The sequence below is a fragment of the Bufo bufo genome, chromosome 6 (assembly GCF_905171765.1).
Source record: "Bufo bufo chromosome 6, aBufBuf1.1, whole genome shotgun sequence".
NCBI lineage: Eukaryota > Metazoa > Chordata > Amphibia > Anura > Bufonidae > Bufo > Bufo bufo.
In genome coordinates this window covers 276252349-276268925 of record NC_053394.1, presented here as the reverse complement: position 1 = coordinate 276268925, position 16577 = coordinate 276252349, and the positions used below count along the sequence as shown (strand labels likewise).

General features: G+C 43.3%; 1 long non-coding RNA gene across 1 annotated transcript in view; it reads right to left on the bottom strand.

Moving 5' to 3' along the window:
- Positions 1-8440: 8440 nt before the first annotated feature.
- Positions 8441-16577, bottom strand: part of LOC121004449 — a 43697-nt gene continuing 35560 nt past the window's right edge. The window contains exons 2-3 of the long non-coding RNA XR_005779714.1: positions 8821-8953; positions 8441-8507 (exon numbers count right to left, since the gene is read on the bottom strand). This is a non-coding gene — a long non-coding RNA (uncharacterized LOC121004449). The remainder of the gene's footprint in view (positions 8508-8820; positions 8954-16577) is intronic.

Here is a 16577-nt window from a genome sequence, read left to right as displayed (position 1 = left end):
TCTGAGCACCTGTCATGTTTCTTGAGGTGCTAGAATGCCAGGATAGTTTAAATACCCCCAAATGACCCCATTTTAGAAAGAAGACACCCCAAAGTATTCGCGGAGGGGCATGGTGAGTTCATGTATGATTTAATTTTTTTTCACAAGTTAGCGGAAAATGACACTTTCTGAGAAAAAAATTAATAATAAAGTTTCCATTTCTGCTAACTTCTGGCAAAAAAAAAAAAAATCTCCCACGGACTCACTATGCCCCTCAGTGAATACCTTGGGGTGTCTACTTTCCGAAATGGGGTCATTTGTGGGGTGTGTTTACTGTTCTGGCATTTTGGGCGGGGCTAAATTGTGAGCAACCCTGTAAAGCCTAAAGGTACTCGTTGGACTTTCGGCCCCTTTACGCACCTAGGCTGCAAAAAAGTGTCACACATGTGGTATCGCTGTACTCAGAAGAAGTAGGGCAATGTGTTTTGTGGTGTATTTTTACATATACCCATGCTGGGTGAGAGAAATATCTCTGTAAATTGACAACTTTGTATAATTTTTTTTTTTAAAGTTGTCATTTACAGAGATATTTCTCACACACAGTATGGGTACATGTAAGAAATACACCCCAAAACACATTGCCCTACTTCTCCTGAGTACGGCGATACCACATGTGTGACACTTTTTTGCAGCCTAGGTGCGCAAAGGGGCCCAAATTCCAATGAGTACCTTTAAAATTTCACAGGGCATTTTTTACGCATTTGGATACCAAACTACTTCTCACGCTTTAGGGCCCCTAAAATACCAGGGCAATATAAATACCCCACAAGTGACCCCATTTTGGAAATAAGACACCCCAAGGTAATCTGTGAGGAGCATGGCGAGTTCCTAGAATATAATTTTTTTTGGCACAAGTTAGCGGAAAATGATTTTTTATATTTTTTTTCTCTTACAAAGTCTGATATTCCACTTCAACTTGTGACAAAAAATAAAATTTTACATGAACTCGCCATACCCCTCACAAAATACCTTGGGGTGTCTTCTTTCCAAAATGGGGTCACTTGTGGGGTATTTATACTGCCCTGGCATTTTAGGGGCCCTAAAGCGTGAGAAGTAGTTTGGAATTCAAATGCGTAAAAAATGCCCTGTGAAATCCTAAAAGTACTCATTGGAATTTGGGCCCCTTTGCGCGCCTAGGCTGCAAAAAAGTGTCACACATGTAGTATCGCTGTACTCAGAAGAAGTAGGGCAATGTGTTTTGGGGTTTATTTTTACATATACCCATTCTGTGTGTGAGAAATATCTCTGTAAATGACTACTTTTCCCATTTTTTTTATACAAAGTTGTCAATTTACAGAGATATTTCTCTCACCCAGCATGGGTATATGTAAAAAGACACCCCAAAACGCATTGCCCTACTTCTCCTGAGTACGGCGATACCACATGTGTGACACTTTTTTTGCAGCCAAGATGCGCAAAGGAGCCAAAAGTCCAACGAGTAGCACTATGACGTCATCGGCGCAGGCGCAGTGGAGATGTCTGAGCAGGGAAGCGGTCAGACATTCACTGCGCATGCGCCGAATACAGCCGCGCACGGCGCATGCGCGAGAATTCGTCCGTTGCGTCACACGGAGGATCGCATTCAGCAGGAGATGGGCGGGCTGGAGGGACGCGCTGGGCGGTGGCTGTGTATGAAGGTAGACGGAGCCTCTAGGTGCTAATGACGCCCACATAGCACCTAGAGGCTCATTAGCATATTTATAAAAGTTATTTTTTTAGCAAAACGGCTGCCCCAAAAGCTGTTATATTAGGATAGTTGGCCAGAGCAGACACTAGCGGATCGCTAGTGTCTGAGAGCTAATTATGTCATACGAAGTGATTGAAACCCTTTAAAGCACATCTTGTTCGTTTCATTTCAAATCCATTGTGGTGCTGTATAGAGCCAAAAATCTTAGAATTGTGTCAATGTCCCAATATTTATGGACCTGACTGTACTTTCTGGTTCAGAAGTTAAGAAAGGGTTTGAGGCCATATGTTTCTGTAGCCACTTGGTGGGTCCAAAATCTATGTTGAGGTTCATGCACCCCCCCCCCTCCCTTTTCCCTCCTCCATCCTTGTTGCTCTACTATAAGACTCCACAGCGTACAATTTCTTGGTCATCTCAATGCTGATGCCCTCCTCTGGCTATTATGCTAGCCAGGTCTGGCTGCCTATGTGGGGCAGGCCTAAGTAATGGTATCACATTTGCACCAACTCCACCCCGAATGTCCTTTCGCATTAGACGAGCTAAATACGGTCGAGTTGGTGGCAACTCTGAGTGTTCTCGTGTGGGCCTCGGAGTCAGCCCGACTTGAGCTTGTCAAAATATTACCTCCTTTGTACCTATTTATGCAATCTTTCAATTATGTTAAGTTTTATTTTGTTTGCTTGCTGGGGCCCGCGGGTGAGACGAGGGGACACACTATCTATGGGGGACCTACCCTTCTCCAATTTGTGACATGACAAGACACACAGTCTACTCCATCAATGTGAAGGGGTTCAATGTACCTCAAAAGAGATCTCAGGTTTTTACTTTGATATGCAAGAGCTCGCCCTTTATATTCTTCTTACAGGAGACACACTTTAAAAATCAAAAAATTCCAAAACTCCAATACTCACCTTTCAACCAATGGTTTCACAGCTGTAATGGTTCTCAGGCATCTAGGGGTGTTAGTATCACTTTTAAAAAAGGTTTGGCCTTCACTTGTCCCTGATCCAAATCTGATCCAGAAGGCAGATTTATATTTGTAAAAGGGAAGTTGGACGACATTGCCACTACCTTAGCAAATGTGTATGCCAGGTGAAATGAAACTAAGATTATCCAACAACTGTGAATTGGTGGTAAGCAGCGGGATCGTTCTCACAGCCCAGAAGGACAGCTACAAAGAAACATCATTCCCTGGAATTACAATTTGAGGGCAACGCATGTCCCAGTACAGCGTCCCTGACAGCAGCAGGATGGAACCAGCAGTGGCATACGATGAGGAAGACCTGGATGGCCGGGATGCATTAAGGAAAGGCATCTGGTACCAGGCCCTGGATAATGTACAATACCAGCGAGGCGAGAGTCTCCCCAGTGAAGAGCAGCGATTGCAGAAGCAAGTGGCCCTGCAGATGCCCTTCCTGGGAGAGCAGCCCCTGGAGGAATGGGTGAAGGAACTAGAGCACCGGGTATGGCAGGAGCTATGGCTGGAGGATGCCTACCAGGCGCTCTGGTGGTATATGCCACAGTATATACCCTGGACAGCTGAGCATGACAAGCCAGAGGGAGAGGAGTTTGATGGTCCTGGCTTGTTATGGGAGTCCTTTGCAGAGCCTGACTTCGGGAGCCCTGCACATTCCAGACTTCAGGACATTTTCTATGAGAGGGAGGCTAGGCAGGATTGGGATGACCCTTATGAGGTAGAGAAAGACCTGGCTCACCTAGCAACCCTGTAGTGGGAACTGGAGCAGGACTACCGAGATCTCTTCCACTCCATTGGGAAGGCTCAGCAGGACAGCAAGATGACAGACCCAAGTCCAGAACCCTTTAGCTGGGAGGATATTGTGGAGGTTTTCTGGGAAGAACCCCAGGTGGTCGGTGGAGATGGGACCGAGGTCTCTCCACCAGTCCTGCAGGGAATTGGTAGTTGTTCCTGCCCCCGAGCAGCAGAGTGATTTTTTGGGAATTGGGAGCCCAGTCTCCATTCCCCAGCGGCAGGCGGAGTTATAGGGGGCAGAGACAGTCGGTCCTGTCCCCCAGCGGCAATGTGATATGCAGGGAATTGGGAGCCCAGTCTCCATTCCCCAGCAGCCGTGTGATGTACAGGGAATTGGGAGCCCAGTCTCCATTCCCCAGCGGCAGTGTGATATGCAGGGAATTGGGAGCCCAGTCTCCATTCCCCAGCGGCCGTGTGATGTACAGGGAATTGGGAGCCCAGTCTCCATTCCCCAGCGGCAGTGTGATATGCAGGGAATTGGGAGCCCAGTCTCCATCCCCCAGCGGCAGTTTAACGCACCAGGGGGAGACAGTAAGCCCCACAACAGTGCAGATGGGACCATGGTCTCTGCACTCATAGCACAGGGGGTAGGGACAGTCGGTCCTGTCCCCCAGCAACAGGGCTATTTAGCCAAAGGGGAGACAGTCGGTCTCCCCCCACAGCAGCATGGTGGTCTATCTAAAGGGGAGACAGTCGGTCTCTCCCTACAACAGCAAAGCGGTGTATCTAAAGGGGAGACAGTCGGTCTCCCCCTCCAACAACCAGGCTCCAACCAGGCTACTTCCGTGGTAGCGCTGGCACCAAGGCAGAGTACCGCTGGTCTCTGCCCACTCAGCAACCCACCAAGGCAGTCTACCAATCCCCCACACAGCTGTGGTGAAGCACCTGGACATGGACACGTTTATCCCTTGCTCAAGTGTAGTAACCATTTATTGTGGGTGGGCTGTACTGCTGTTTCTATTTTGTGGGTGGGCTGCTGGACTAACAAGGGCACTGACTGGCAGAAGGTCAGATACCCTGTTAGTCTGTTTGGAAAAGGGGAGATGTGTGGCGAAACTAACCTCGCCACTGGATTTTGGAGGGGCCTGGTTGTCAGCCTCTTGCCCCAGAATTATGGGCCCTCTTATCAGCCATGCTTCCTTTGTTCACAAAGGACTTTTACTAACCTTTGAACCCCTGGTCTAATTCGTGCCATTTTGGGATATGTTAAATGTGTATGTGTACTGTAAATGGTGGACATTGTACAGTACAGACCAAAAGTTTGGACACACCTTCTCATTCAAAGAGTTTTCTTTATTTTCATGACTATGAAGGCATCAAAACTATGAATTAACACATGAGGAATTATATACATAACAAACAAGTGTGAAACAACTGAAAATATGTCATATTCTAGGTTCTTCAAAGTAGCCACCTTTTGCTTTGATTACTGCTTTGCACACTCTTGGCATTCTCTTGATGAGCTTCAAGAGGTAGTCCCCTGAAATGGTCTTCCAACAGTCTTGAAGGAGTTCCCAGAGATGCTTAGCACTTGTTGGCCCTTTTGCCTTCACTCTGCGGTCCAGCTCACCCCAAACCATCTCGATTGGGTTCAGGTCCGGTGACTGTGGAGGCCAGGTCATCTGGCGCAGCACCCCATCACTCTCCTTCATGGTCAAATAGCCCTTACTTTCAAAGTTTTCCCAATTTTTCGGCTGACTGACTGACCTTCATTTCTTAAAGTAATGATGGCCACTCGTTTTTCTTTACTTAGCTGTTTTTTTCTTGCCATAATACAAATTCTAACAGTCGATTCAGTAGGACTATCAGCTGTGTATCCACCTGACTTCTCCTCAACGCCACTGATGGTCCCAACCCCATTTATAAGGCAAGAAATCCCACTTATTAAACCTGACAGGGCACACCTATGAAGTGAAAACCATTTCAGGGGACTACCTCTTGAAGCTCATCAAGAGACTGCCAAGAATGTGCAAAGCAGTAATCAAAGCAAAAGGTGGCTACTTTGAAGAACCTAGAATATGACATATTTTCAGTTGTTTCACACTTGTTTGTTATGTATATAATTCCACATGTGTTAATTTATAGTTTTGATGCCTTCAGTGTGAATCTACAATTTTCATAGTCATGAAAATAAAGAAAACTCTTTGAATGAGAAGGTGTGTCCAAACTTTTGGTCTGTACTGTATGTTTGAGTGGTGATGTCTGTCCTATTGTCTCCACATGTGTATTGGTGATTTCCCTTTGTCCTGAGAGATAATTAACTTACTCCTCGGTTGTCTCCAGGACAGAGGAGATTGTGTATTCTCCTGCCTGTGATAATTACATCAACCCATTGTACCATAATTATATTACAGGCAGAGGGGAGGATTTTGTGTGGGAGTGTTTTACTGTATTGTACGTGGTTATTGGTTGTTTTTACAATACCCTGTGGGTGGTACTGATGTGTACCAATGTTATATAAGATCAATAAAACGCACAGCTCTGGGTGACCACTGCTTGACCCTCAACACGGAGTCTCGTCTCGTTCTTGGGGGGATTCACTGTATGCTGTTAGAGACTGATTGCTAGGAGTGTAAGCCGCTTGGGTGCGTTTCCTATTCGTCTGCTATTAGCTATTCATGAGGTTCCGTTCGGAGGTTGGAGCATTCCCTTGTATGCCGTTACAAACTGCATTTGTTTGCGGAAGGTATGATTTTGTTGGGAGGAGACTTCAATGTCACTCTTAATCCATTATTAGATTAATCATCCTTACGTTCTGCTGTTTCATTCACAGGTTCACGTACTCTGAAGACTTCTTTAGAGAGTCTCCACTTAGTAGACACATGGAGAACGCTTCATTCAGATGCTAATGATTACTCTTTTTTTTCACTGGTGCACCACTCATACCATCGTATTGATTATCTTTTTATTTCTCAGGCACAATTAGCTGGGGTGAGGTCGGCTGGTATAGAGTTAATCTCAGTCTTAGATCATGCTCCCATTCATGTCACTCTACAGCTTCCATCTCCTGGCTGGAAAGCTTGGTCCTGGAGACTCAACAAAACCCTTTTACAAGATGATACCACAATTTCAGCATTAGGTGAGAAACTTTCCACCTTTTTTCTCACTAATATCACTTCTGATGTCTCATTCCCCATGATATGGGAGGCCCATAAGGCCTACATCAGAGGAGAGTTCATAGCTTTAGGAGCAGCTGTAAAAAAGAAAAGATCAAAAGAGGTTGACTCTCTGCTAGGCCGGATCTCAGCCATAGAGAAAGTACATAAACGTTCCCTAGCAGTCTCACAACTAACGGAGCTATCTCACTTAAGAAGCCAGCTAAAAAATTTACTGGGGGTAAAATTTGTGAAAAACCTAATGTGCTCAAAACAGCGCATATATACTCATGGGGATAAAGGGGGGAAGATGATGAATGCCCTGCTTAAGGGCCCCTCTGCCCACTCTCACATTGTCTCTATACGCTCTTCCACAAACTCTTTGTTGCATCAAACTGAAGAAATAGCTTCTCAATTTGCCAATTTATATGAGCAATTATACAACTTAAACAAAGTGGAGAGTTTGGGGGATATCCAAAAATTTCTGGATTCTCTACATCTTTCTTCTCTTTCCCTTGGGGAAGCCTCCCAACTATTAGCACCAATTTCTATGCTCGAAATCCAACAAGCTTTCTCATTGACACCTGTAGGGAAAAGCCCAGGTCCTGACGGTCATTCCATAAGCTATTACAAGAAATCCCAAAATATTCTGTTACCTCATTTTCATTCCCTTTGTCAGGTGTTACTGAAGGGTGGGGAGCTCCCTAGAAAGGCATTGGAGGCACAGATTGCCATCTTGCCAAAGGAGGGCAAGGATTTGGAGCTATGTGGTAGCTACCACCCCATTTCTCTTTTAAACTGTGATGTCAAGCTGTGGGCAAAAATACTGACTAGACGCATACAGGTATTTCTTCCTTCTTTGATACATAAGGAACAGACAGGCTTTGTCCCTTCCAGAGAAGACAAAGACAACGCTAGTAGAGTTTTAAACGTCATACATTTTGCCAAATCCAAAAAAATACCTATGGTTCTTCTCGGCACGGACGCTGAGAAGGCCTTTGATAGAATAGACTGGATTTTTATGAAGGAGATCCTGCTTAAGTTTGGTTTCCCCTTGCCTTTTCTCAATGCTATTTTTTCGCTATATACATTCCCATCAGCAAGGGTCAAGGTTAACAACTCACTGTCACCAACTTTTAACATTGCCAACGGCATGCAACAGGGATGTCCCCTTTTGCCCAGCCTATTTGTTATGTGTATGGAAACATTGATTCAATCAATAAGACAACACCCGCATATTTGTGGATTACAAGCCCCCTCGGGTATCCACACTGCAGCCACGTATGAAGATGACCTTTTAATATTCCTTACTAACCCAGCACATGCATTCCCACATGTTTTATCCCTATTTCAAGATTTTGGACGGTTATCTCATTTTAAGATAAATCTGGGGAAATCTGAAGTTCTTAATATTACTCTAGGAACAGAGGAAATGGAGAACCTGAAAGCTTCCACTCCCTTTGCCTGGCAAACTACCTCTATAACATATCTGGGAATGAAGGTACCTAATGATCTTTCTAAGGTTTTTGACCTGAATTACCATCCCTTGCTTAACCAAGTACACGTACAATTATCTAGAGATAGAATACCCTTTCTCTCATGGATAGGGAGAATACACTATCTCACTACTTATATACTATATTTTCAAAAAGTCAGACGGTTATTCTCCAAATTTCTTTGGAAAAACTCACATCCTAGACTGAGTAGACAAATCACAGAATTTGAGAAAGCACTATTCTCTGCTCGACCCTTGACGAGGGCAATGTCCAAAATTTACAAATTAATACTAAATGATGCGACAACAGAAATACCAACGTTCTTAAAAGACTGGGAGGTAGAACTACGTACCTCCTTTTCCGACACAGATGACCAGCAGATCCTTTCCAGATCACATGGCTTTTCCAGATGTGTTCGTCTGCAAGAAAATTCATATAAGACATTGTCCAGATGGTACAGGACACCAGCCTACTTATATGAGAGGGGAGTGGTGGATACCGATGTCTGCTGGAGATGTCAATCTAACTTAGGAACAATATCACACATATGGAGGTTCTGTGAAAAGATTAAGCCCTTCTGGACAGGGGTGGAGGAAACAATCAGGAAGGTCTGTCCTGAACCCCTGACTTTAACGCCAAACCTAATATTGTTATGGCAAGACACCACCTCTTTCAGCCCTAACAAAACAGCATTGTCCACTTTCCTTATTCTTGCAGCCAAATTGTCAATACCTTTACATTGGTTGAGTTCCTCCCTTCCTTCTCAACAGGAATGGTTAAATAGGGTTGATCAGATTTTCCGGCTTGAGGAAATTACCTCCTGGATCGACCGCAGACACGAACAGTTTTTACGGATATGGAGGCCCTGGAAGATTTTCCGTAAAATGGGATTAGCTCTTGTGTTACTTTGTTGTTTTTCTAGATGTACCTGTTACTATCTCTACAACAGCATTTATTATACATAGTACCAAATAATCATTAAACAAGTCACAACACTCCTGAACCGAAGTGTGTCGGTTGTACTACCTCGCCCCCCCCCCCCCCCCCCGGGGGGCTCCAGCGGCAATATTATTTTTATGTCATTATTATTTTATTGTTATTTTTATGTTATTAATATATTATTTTATTTTGAATCTATTGAGAGCACTTTTATCTCTAAGTAGGATTTAGGTTCCATATCTGTAGCCCTAATCATTCACAAATATTGGGACACTTAAAGAGGACCTTTCACTAGTTTAAAAACTAAAAACTAACTATATCAGTGGGCAGAGCGGCGCCCAGGGGTCCCCCTGCACTTACTAGTATGTCTGGGCGCCGCTCCGTTCGCCCGGTATAGGCCCCGGTGTGTGCAGCTCCCTCTGTTGTACGGGGCGGAGTTATTGTATTAGGGTTGTCCCTTTGCTGCAGCGCTGGCCAATCGTAGCGCACAGCTCATAGCCTGATGATGCATTCGTGGGCTTATTGCAACAATTAGAAAATAGTGTTTTTATAATCTATGGTTCATAGGCCGCCTGCGTGCGGTTCATTTGTTTTTGAAATTTCAATTGCATTCTGTGGACAATACTTTCAATAAAAAGAGATTTATGAAAAAAAAATTATTCCTTCACCTTGTCCAAAAAGATTCCTCTTCTCTTCAGACATTCCAACGGTGAAATAGTTTAGACTTAGGCAAATTGCATTTTAGACATTCACCTTTATAATCTCTAATAAACGTATGCAAAGGTAAATCAGAGATGCCAATGTACTATTTTCCACTGTAACTCCCTCCATGCTTCTGATACCAAACATTTCCAGACCCTGTTGATGTTTTATTTTTATTGTATATATGCTTAAAATTGTTCCCAAATCCTCCTTCCACTTTCCGGTAAACATATGTGCCCAAACTTGTATTCCCATCATTTATACATTTGAAATATCTATGTGATATTAAAGGGATTCTGTCACCTGGATTTTGCCTATAGAGCTGCGGACATGTGTTTCTAGATCGCCACTAGCACGTCCGCAATATACATTTCCCCATAGCTCTGAGTGCTTTTATTTAGGCAAAAAAAACGATTTTAGATATATGTAAATGAGGCAAGTAAGGTAAGGTAACACAAAGTTAGAGCGCCGTAATCTGGCGCATGTGCGAGTACGCTGCATGTCAGTGCCGGCATAGTGTTCCTTCCCTGTGCTGGCATCAGCCTCAGGGAACGAACTGCGCATACACTAGCTGCGAGATTACGGCGCTCTAACTTTGTGATGTCCGGGAGCAAGGAGGAGATTCGGAGGATGCGGGGCGGTGCTGGGCTCCTTCACAGTGGGCGTGGCTGGGCTCCAGAAACATTAGTAATAGCCCCTAGGGTTCCTTACTTGCCTCATTTACATATATATAAAATATTTTTTTGGGCCTAAACAAAAGCACTCAGAGCTATGGGGAATGCATATTGCAGATGTGCTAGCGGCGATCTAGCAGCCCATGTCCGCAGCTCTATAGGCAAAATCCAGGTGACAGAATCCCTTTAAGAGTAATTTATCTTTTTCCCTTTTTAATAGGCAGCATCAGATTGGACCACTAGTGTACCAGGTGTTCCCAGGCTCTGATACCATAGTGGGCCCCAAAGGTCCAGAGGAAAAATAAAAAAACATTTGAAGCTGCCCTTGGAGACAATAAATTGGCACTAGGGTCTATTTCTTTAGACTTTATTGATGATATGGGGGTTGGGCACCAAGAATAATTTTCTATGGTGGACCCAAGGAGCCCCAGTCTGACCCTGTTAATAGGCCATCAAATTTATTTGGTGATGTAATAACTTTTACTGTAATATGCTCTCACCATCTTTACAGTAGATTTACAGATTTACAGTAGCTGTCGTGTAGCATTTGAAGATGGAAAGCACTGTGCATATTGTTGGTGCTTGCACCCCTTTATTCCTGGTTGAATATGCATTGAGGACATCAGTCAGAAATCTTAGGCCTCATGCACACGACCGTTTCCGCTTTGTGCTCCACAAGCCCATTGACTTCAATGGGTTCACATTTTGCGGACATATACTATATTTTTGTGGAATGGACATAAGGATGTGGAAAGCATACGGATAATACATGTGCTCTTTGCATCTGTATGTCCGTTCCACAATATGACAGAACATGTCCTATACTTGGCCACAATGCAGACCACGAACTCCTTGAAACAAATGGTTCCACAAAAAATGTGAATGTACTTTCAATGAAAAATTAACAGGTTATAGGAAACAGATACACTGTAATGTATCCTACATTTATAGTAAATGATAACGATCAAACTGGTTCTGCTCTCTGCAGTCAGAAATGTTCATAAATGATCACAGCTTTTCCAACACTTGCTAGTTCATAGTATGGCTGAGTTCGCATCAACGTTACTTTTTCGTTCTTCTGATCCGTCAGAAGAACAGAAAAATAATTCTTAAAAAACGGATCCTGTCCATCAGTCATGCACATTTGTCATCTATTTGAGCCATTTCCGTGAGAGATCTGTTATTTTAGGAGGACAAAAAGGCCCTCATGCAGGACTTTTTCCCCCCTCCAAAATAACAGATATCTGACAGAAATGGCTCAAACAGATGCCAAACACACTAAGGCCTCATGCACACGACCGTTTTTTTTTTGCGGTCCGCAAAACAGATTTCCGTTGTTCCGTGATCCGTGACCGTTTTTTCTTCCGTGGGTCTTCCTTGATTTTTAGAGGATCCACGGACATGAAAAGTGAAAAAAAAAACTAAGTCAAGTTTGCATTAAAAATGATAGGAAAAACGGACACGGATCACGGACACGGATCACGGACACGGATGACTATCTTGTGTGCATCCGTGATTTTTCACGGACCCATTGACTTGAATGGGTCCGTGAACCGTTGTCAGTGAAAAAAATAGGACAGGTCATATTTTTTTCACGGACTGGAAAAACGGATCACGGACGCGGAAGCCAAACGGTGCATTTTCCGATTTTTCCACAGACCCATTGAAAGTCAATGGGTCCGCAAAAAAAAACGGAAAACGGAACAACGGCCGCGGATGCACACAACGGTCGTGTGCATGAGGCCTAATGGACAGGATCCATTTTTTTTACAAGATTCGTTTTTTTCTTTATTTTTCTGTTCTTCTGACGTATCAGAAAAACATAAAAGTAACCATGATGTGAACTCGTGCTACACTTCCCCATTGAGATCATTCTGTTGCCAGTGGTACAATGTACGGCGCTGTGCTTGGTGAGCTGCTGAGATCCGGCTGCGCTCATCAAAGCTCCGGTGAGCGCAGTGTCTCCCTGTAACAGCGGATCGGCGGGGGTTCTCTGGATCACCCTCTTTACCAGGATAACCCTTAACTGCAATTGACATTACATGGATATTCACAAACAAATACTGTATATTAGCACAATGTGACTGATGTTCTTTTTCTGCATTTTCAGGATGTTATAAGGACGGAAAATTCTATGATCTGGGACATGAATGGATGGCAGATGACTGCATGAAATGTACTTGTCATAAGGATCACATACAATGCTGCACTACGTATGTCTCTTAATTCTTCCACTAAGCTTAACTAGGGATGTCACAGCTTTTATATCCGATCACAGGTTTTATGTATGGTCAGGGCTGGTTTTAGACAAAATGTGGCCCTGGGCAAAATCTAAAGTGGGGCCCCAAATCTTGTAGTAACGTACTAACAGCACAGTTAGATTCTGTCGATTCTGGCCCTTCCACACAGATTTACACCCCATAACGCTCCTCACATAGATCTTCACCCTCATGGCCCCCAGAATACGCCACATGCCCGCTCAGCTCACAGGAATGAGTTCCTCTCTCTCAGAAAAAACTACAGCAATGGAGCGGGTCGTCATACAGCATGTACCCCAGGACTGCACACCCCTCATCCAGCCGCTCACAGGCATACACAACCCCTCTCTCCCAAAGTACCTCCACAAGCTCCAGTGTCCATGCAGAAAGAAAGCTCCTATACACATTTGGTCATGTGACCATTAACCACTTTCCGACATCCGCCGTAAATGTACATGTTGGGTTTTTAGAGATGATGCCCGCTCTAGAGGCCAATGTCTACGATCTGTGGTAATGCTGACCTGGACATTTAACCACTCAGATGCCGTGGTCAAATGTCACCACGGCATCTGAGAGTGTTAAAAACCGGAAGCACGGGCTTCCTGTTCAGGTGCGCTTTCCCCCGGCAGAAATAGGGGAAAGCATCCCATTTTAATCAGCCTGTACTAGGCATCCAGGCTCATTAATAGTATATCCCAGTTCAGGCCACTAGATGGCAGCATTGAACTATGATATAGTGATTTCTATACAGACTAATGGAGCAATTTACATTATTCTGTATAAGTTGCAATCTGATGATTGCAAGTTGTGGTCCACTTGGGGACCTAACAAAAAGTAAAAAAAAGCTTTGAAAATATAAAAAATATCAATTCAAATCACCCCCTTTCCCCAAAATAAAAATCAAAAAAAAAAAAAGACATCATAGGCATGCAAAAATGCCCATACCATTAAAATATAAAAAGATTAGCCCATATGGTGAATGACATAATAGAAAATATTTAAAAAAAAGTTAATTAGTTTTTTCATCAATTTATCTCCCAAGAAAATTGAGTAAAAAGTGATCAAGTCATATATACCCCATAAAGGTATTGTCAAAAACGTCCTACAAAAAAATGAGTCCACACACATCTCTGTAGAAATAACTATAAAAAAAATTATGAGGGTCAGAAAATAGTGATGAAAAGAAAGTGAGTCCTGAAGTTATAGCGCTGACTGAGGCAGGGCTTGTTGCAGTGAGCGGGCCTATACAGGTCATGAGCGGGGGTGCTTTCCCAACAAAAAATACTGCCCAAGTTTACACAAGTTAAAAAGGTTGGCATGGATTAACACAGGTGTTAATTAATTATATGTTTCGTTTTAGACCCTTTTTTTTTTATAAAATCAAACTTTTCACTGTTGGGGACATCCTGTGTATTTAAGTTTTATATAGCCTCTAATTTTGAAATGTTTCTGTCAGTATTCAAACTCACAACCATCTACATTAAAGGCAAGAACCTTAACCACTGAGTTACAGATAGTAAATGATAGTAAATTTAGAAATCTTAGGCCTCATGCACACGACCGTTTCCGCTTTGTGCTCCACAAGCCCATTGACTTCAATGGGTTCACATTTTGCGGACATATACTATATTTTTGTGGAATGGACATAAGGATGTGGAAAGCATACGGATAATACATGTGCTCTTTGCATCTGTATGTCCGTTCCACAATATGACAGAACATGTCCTATACTTGGCCACAATGCAGACCACGAACTCCTCAAAACAAATGGTTCCACAAAAAATGTGAATGTACTTTCAATGAAAAATTAACAGGTTATAGGAAACAGATACACTGTAATGTATCCTACATTTATAGTAAATGATAACGATCAAACTGGTTCTGCTCTCTGCAGTCAGAAATGTTCATAAATGATCACAGCTTTTCCAACACTTGCTAGTTCATAGTATGGCTGAGTTCGCATCAACGTTACTTTTTCGTTCTTCTGATCCGTCAGAAGAACAGAAAAATAATTCTTAAAAAACGGATCCTGTCCATCAGTCATGCACAGTTGTCATCTATTTGAGCCATTTCCGTGAGAGATCTGTTATTTTAGGAGGACAAAAAGGCCCTCATGCAGGACTTTTTCCCCCCTCCAAAATAACAGATATCTGACAGAAATGGCTCAAACAGATGCCAAACACACTAAGGCCTCATGCACACGACCGTTTTTTTTTTGCGGTCCGCAAAACGGATTTCCGTTGTTCCGTGATCCGTGACCGTTTTTTCTTCCGTGGGTCTTCCTTGATTTTTAGAGGATCCACGGACATGAAAAGTGAAAAAAAAAACTAAGTCAAGTTTGCATTAAAAATGATAGGAAAAACGGACACGGATCACGGACACGGATGACTATCTTGTGTGCATCCGTGATTTTTCACGGACCCATTGACTTGAATGGGTCCGTGAACCGTTGTCAGTGAAAAAAATAGGACAGGTCATATTTTTTTCACGGACTGGAAAAACGGATCACGGACGCGGAAGCCAAACGGTGCATTTTCCGATTTTTCCACGGACCCATTGAAAGTCAATGGGTCCGCGAAAAAAAAACGGAAATCGGAACAACGGCCGCGGATGCACACAACGGTCGTGTGCATGAGGCCTAATGGACAGGATCCATTTTTTTTACAAGATTCGTTTTTTTCTTTATTTTTCTGTTCTTCTGACTCCCAATAATATATTATGGCTAAAAACCTCAGTAGTAGTGTCATTCATATATTTCAGAAGTATCATTTTATAAAAAAATATAAATATATTTCTGCTGTATATAAATACCTAATACATGAGAAACTACTATCAGGTTTTTCTGCAGCAGTTTAACACTGAGCTCTATAGCTCAGTGATTAACATTCAAAACACTGCATAAACTGCCGAGTCTGGAGTCCCAACTCTTCAGCGGTCTGCTGCCCTGAAGTTCAGCAGTACTGAAGCAGGCGGCCCCTTACAGGATTGGGGCCCTGGGCAATTGTCCAGTCCGACCCCCCCTTCCTCCCACAAAGCCTGCCTTGTATATGGTTTTACCAATGAATGTTCTCCCACATTGAAGTTAGTAGAAAGAATATGGCATCTAAATGAATGGGAGACCTTTGGACTGTGATTATCTTTCTGTTTTTTAATACTTTGGTGTCTTGTCAGAGTAGACTAAAGATCCTACCAATGAATCAGGCAATTATTGGGAAAAAATCTAACATTCCTAATAATTGCCTGATTGTCAGCAGAGATGAAGCTGCACTCACATGCAGCAATAACCTCTGCAAGAGGGAGAGATTGCTGCATGTGAACAGAAAATCATTGTTCCTGGGGAGCAGATTGTCATGGACGTTCACGCGACAGGTGGCAGGAGATCGGTGAGACTGGCAACACGTGGTTTGATCTGACATGTTTTCCGTTTGGATCAAATTACGTCTGTGTGGTTTCTGGTAATTGCCACACCTTCTTTCCCCAGGTGTGGCTATTAGGGTCATGTAACCTTCTCTATTTATAGTTGCTTCTCCCACAATACTGTGCGGTTTATAGCTTCTGTTTGGACCTTTTGGATAGATTGTAGTTGGATCTCGGCTGAGTTCCTGGTGCTTCCATTGCTCCTTTGAAGTTAAGTCTTTCCTTTCCCTTTTGTAGTTTGTTTGGGTTCTGTGTGTTGCATTTCCCTATTGTTTGTATTAGGCCTGAAGGAGACTCCTGTTTGTCCTTCCTTTTGGAGGAACAGGTAGTCTCGTCCCTGCCATTAGTACCAGGGTCCTATAGGGCTTGATAGGACTCTAGGTATTCCTGCGTATGAACTCACCTACCTTTGGGGTCTGTTCATACTGGTTGTCAGTCAGGATTTTGGTTAGGTTTTTCACTAGGAGGTGTCCATTTCCCCTTCCCTGCTATGCTCGGT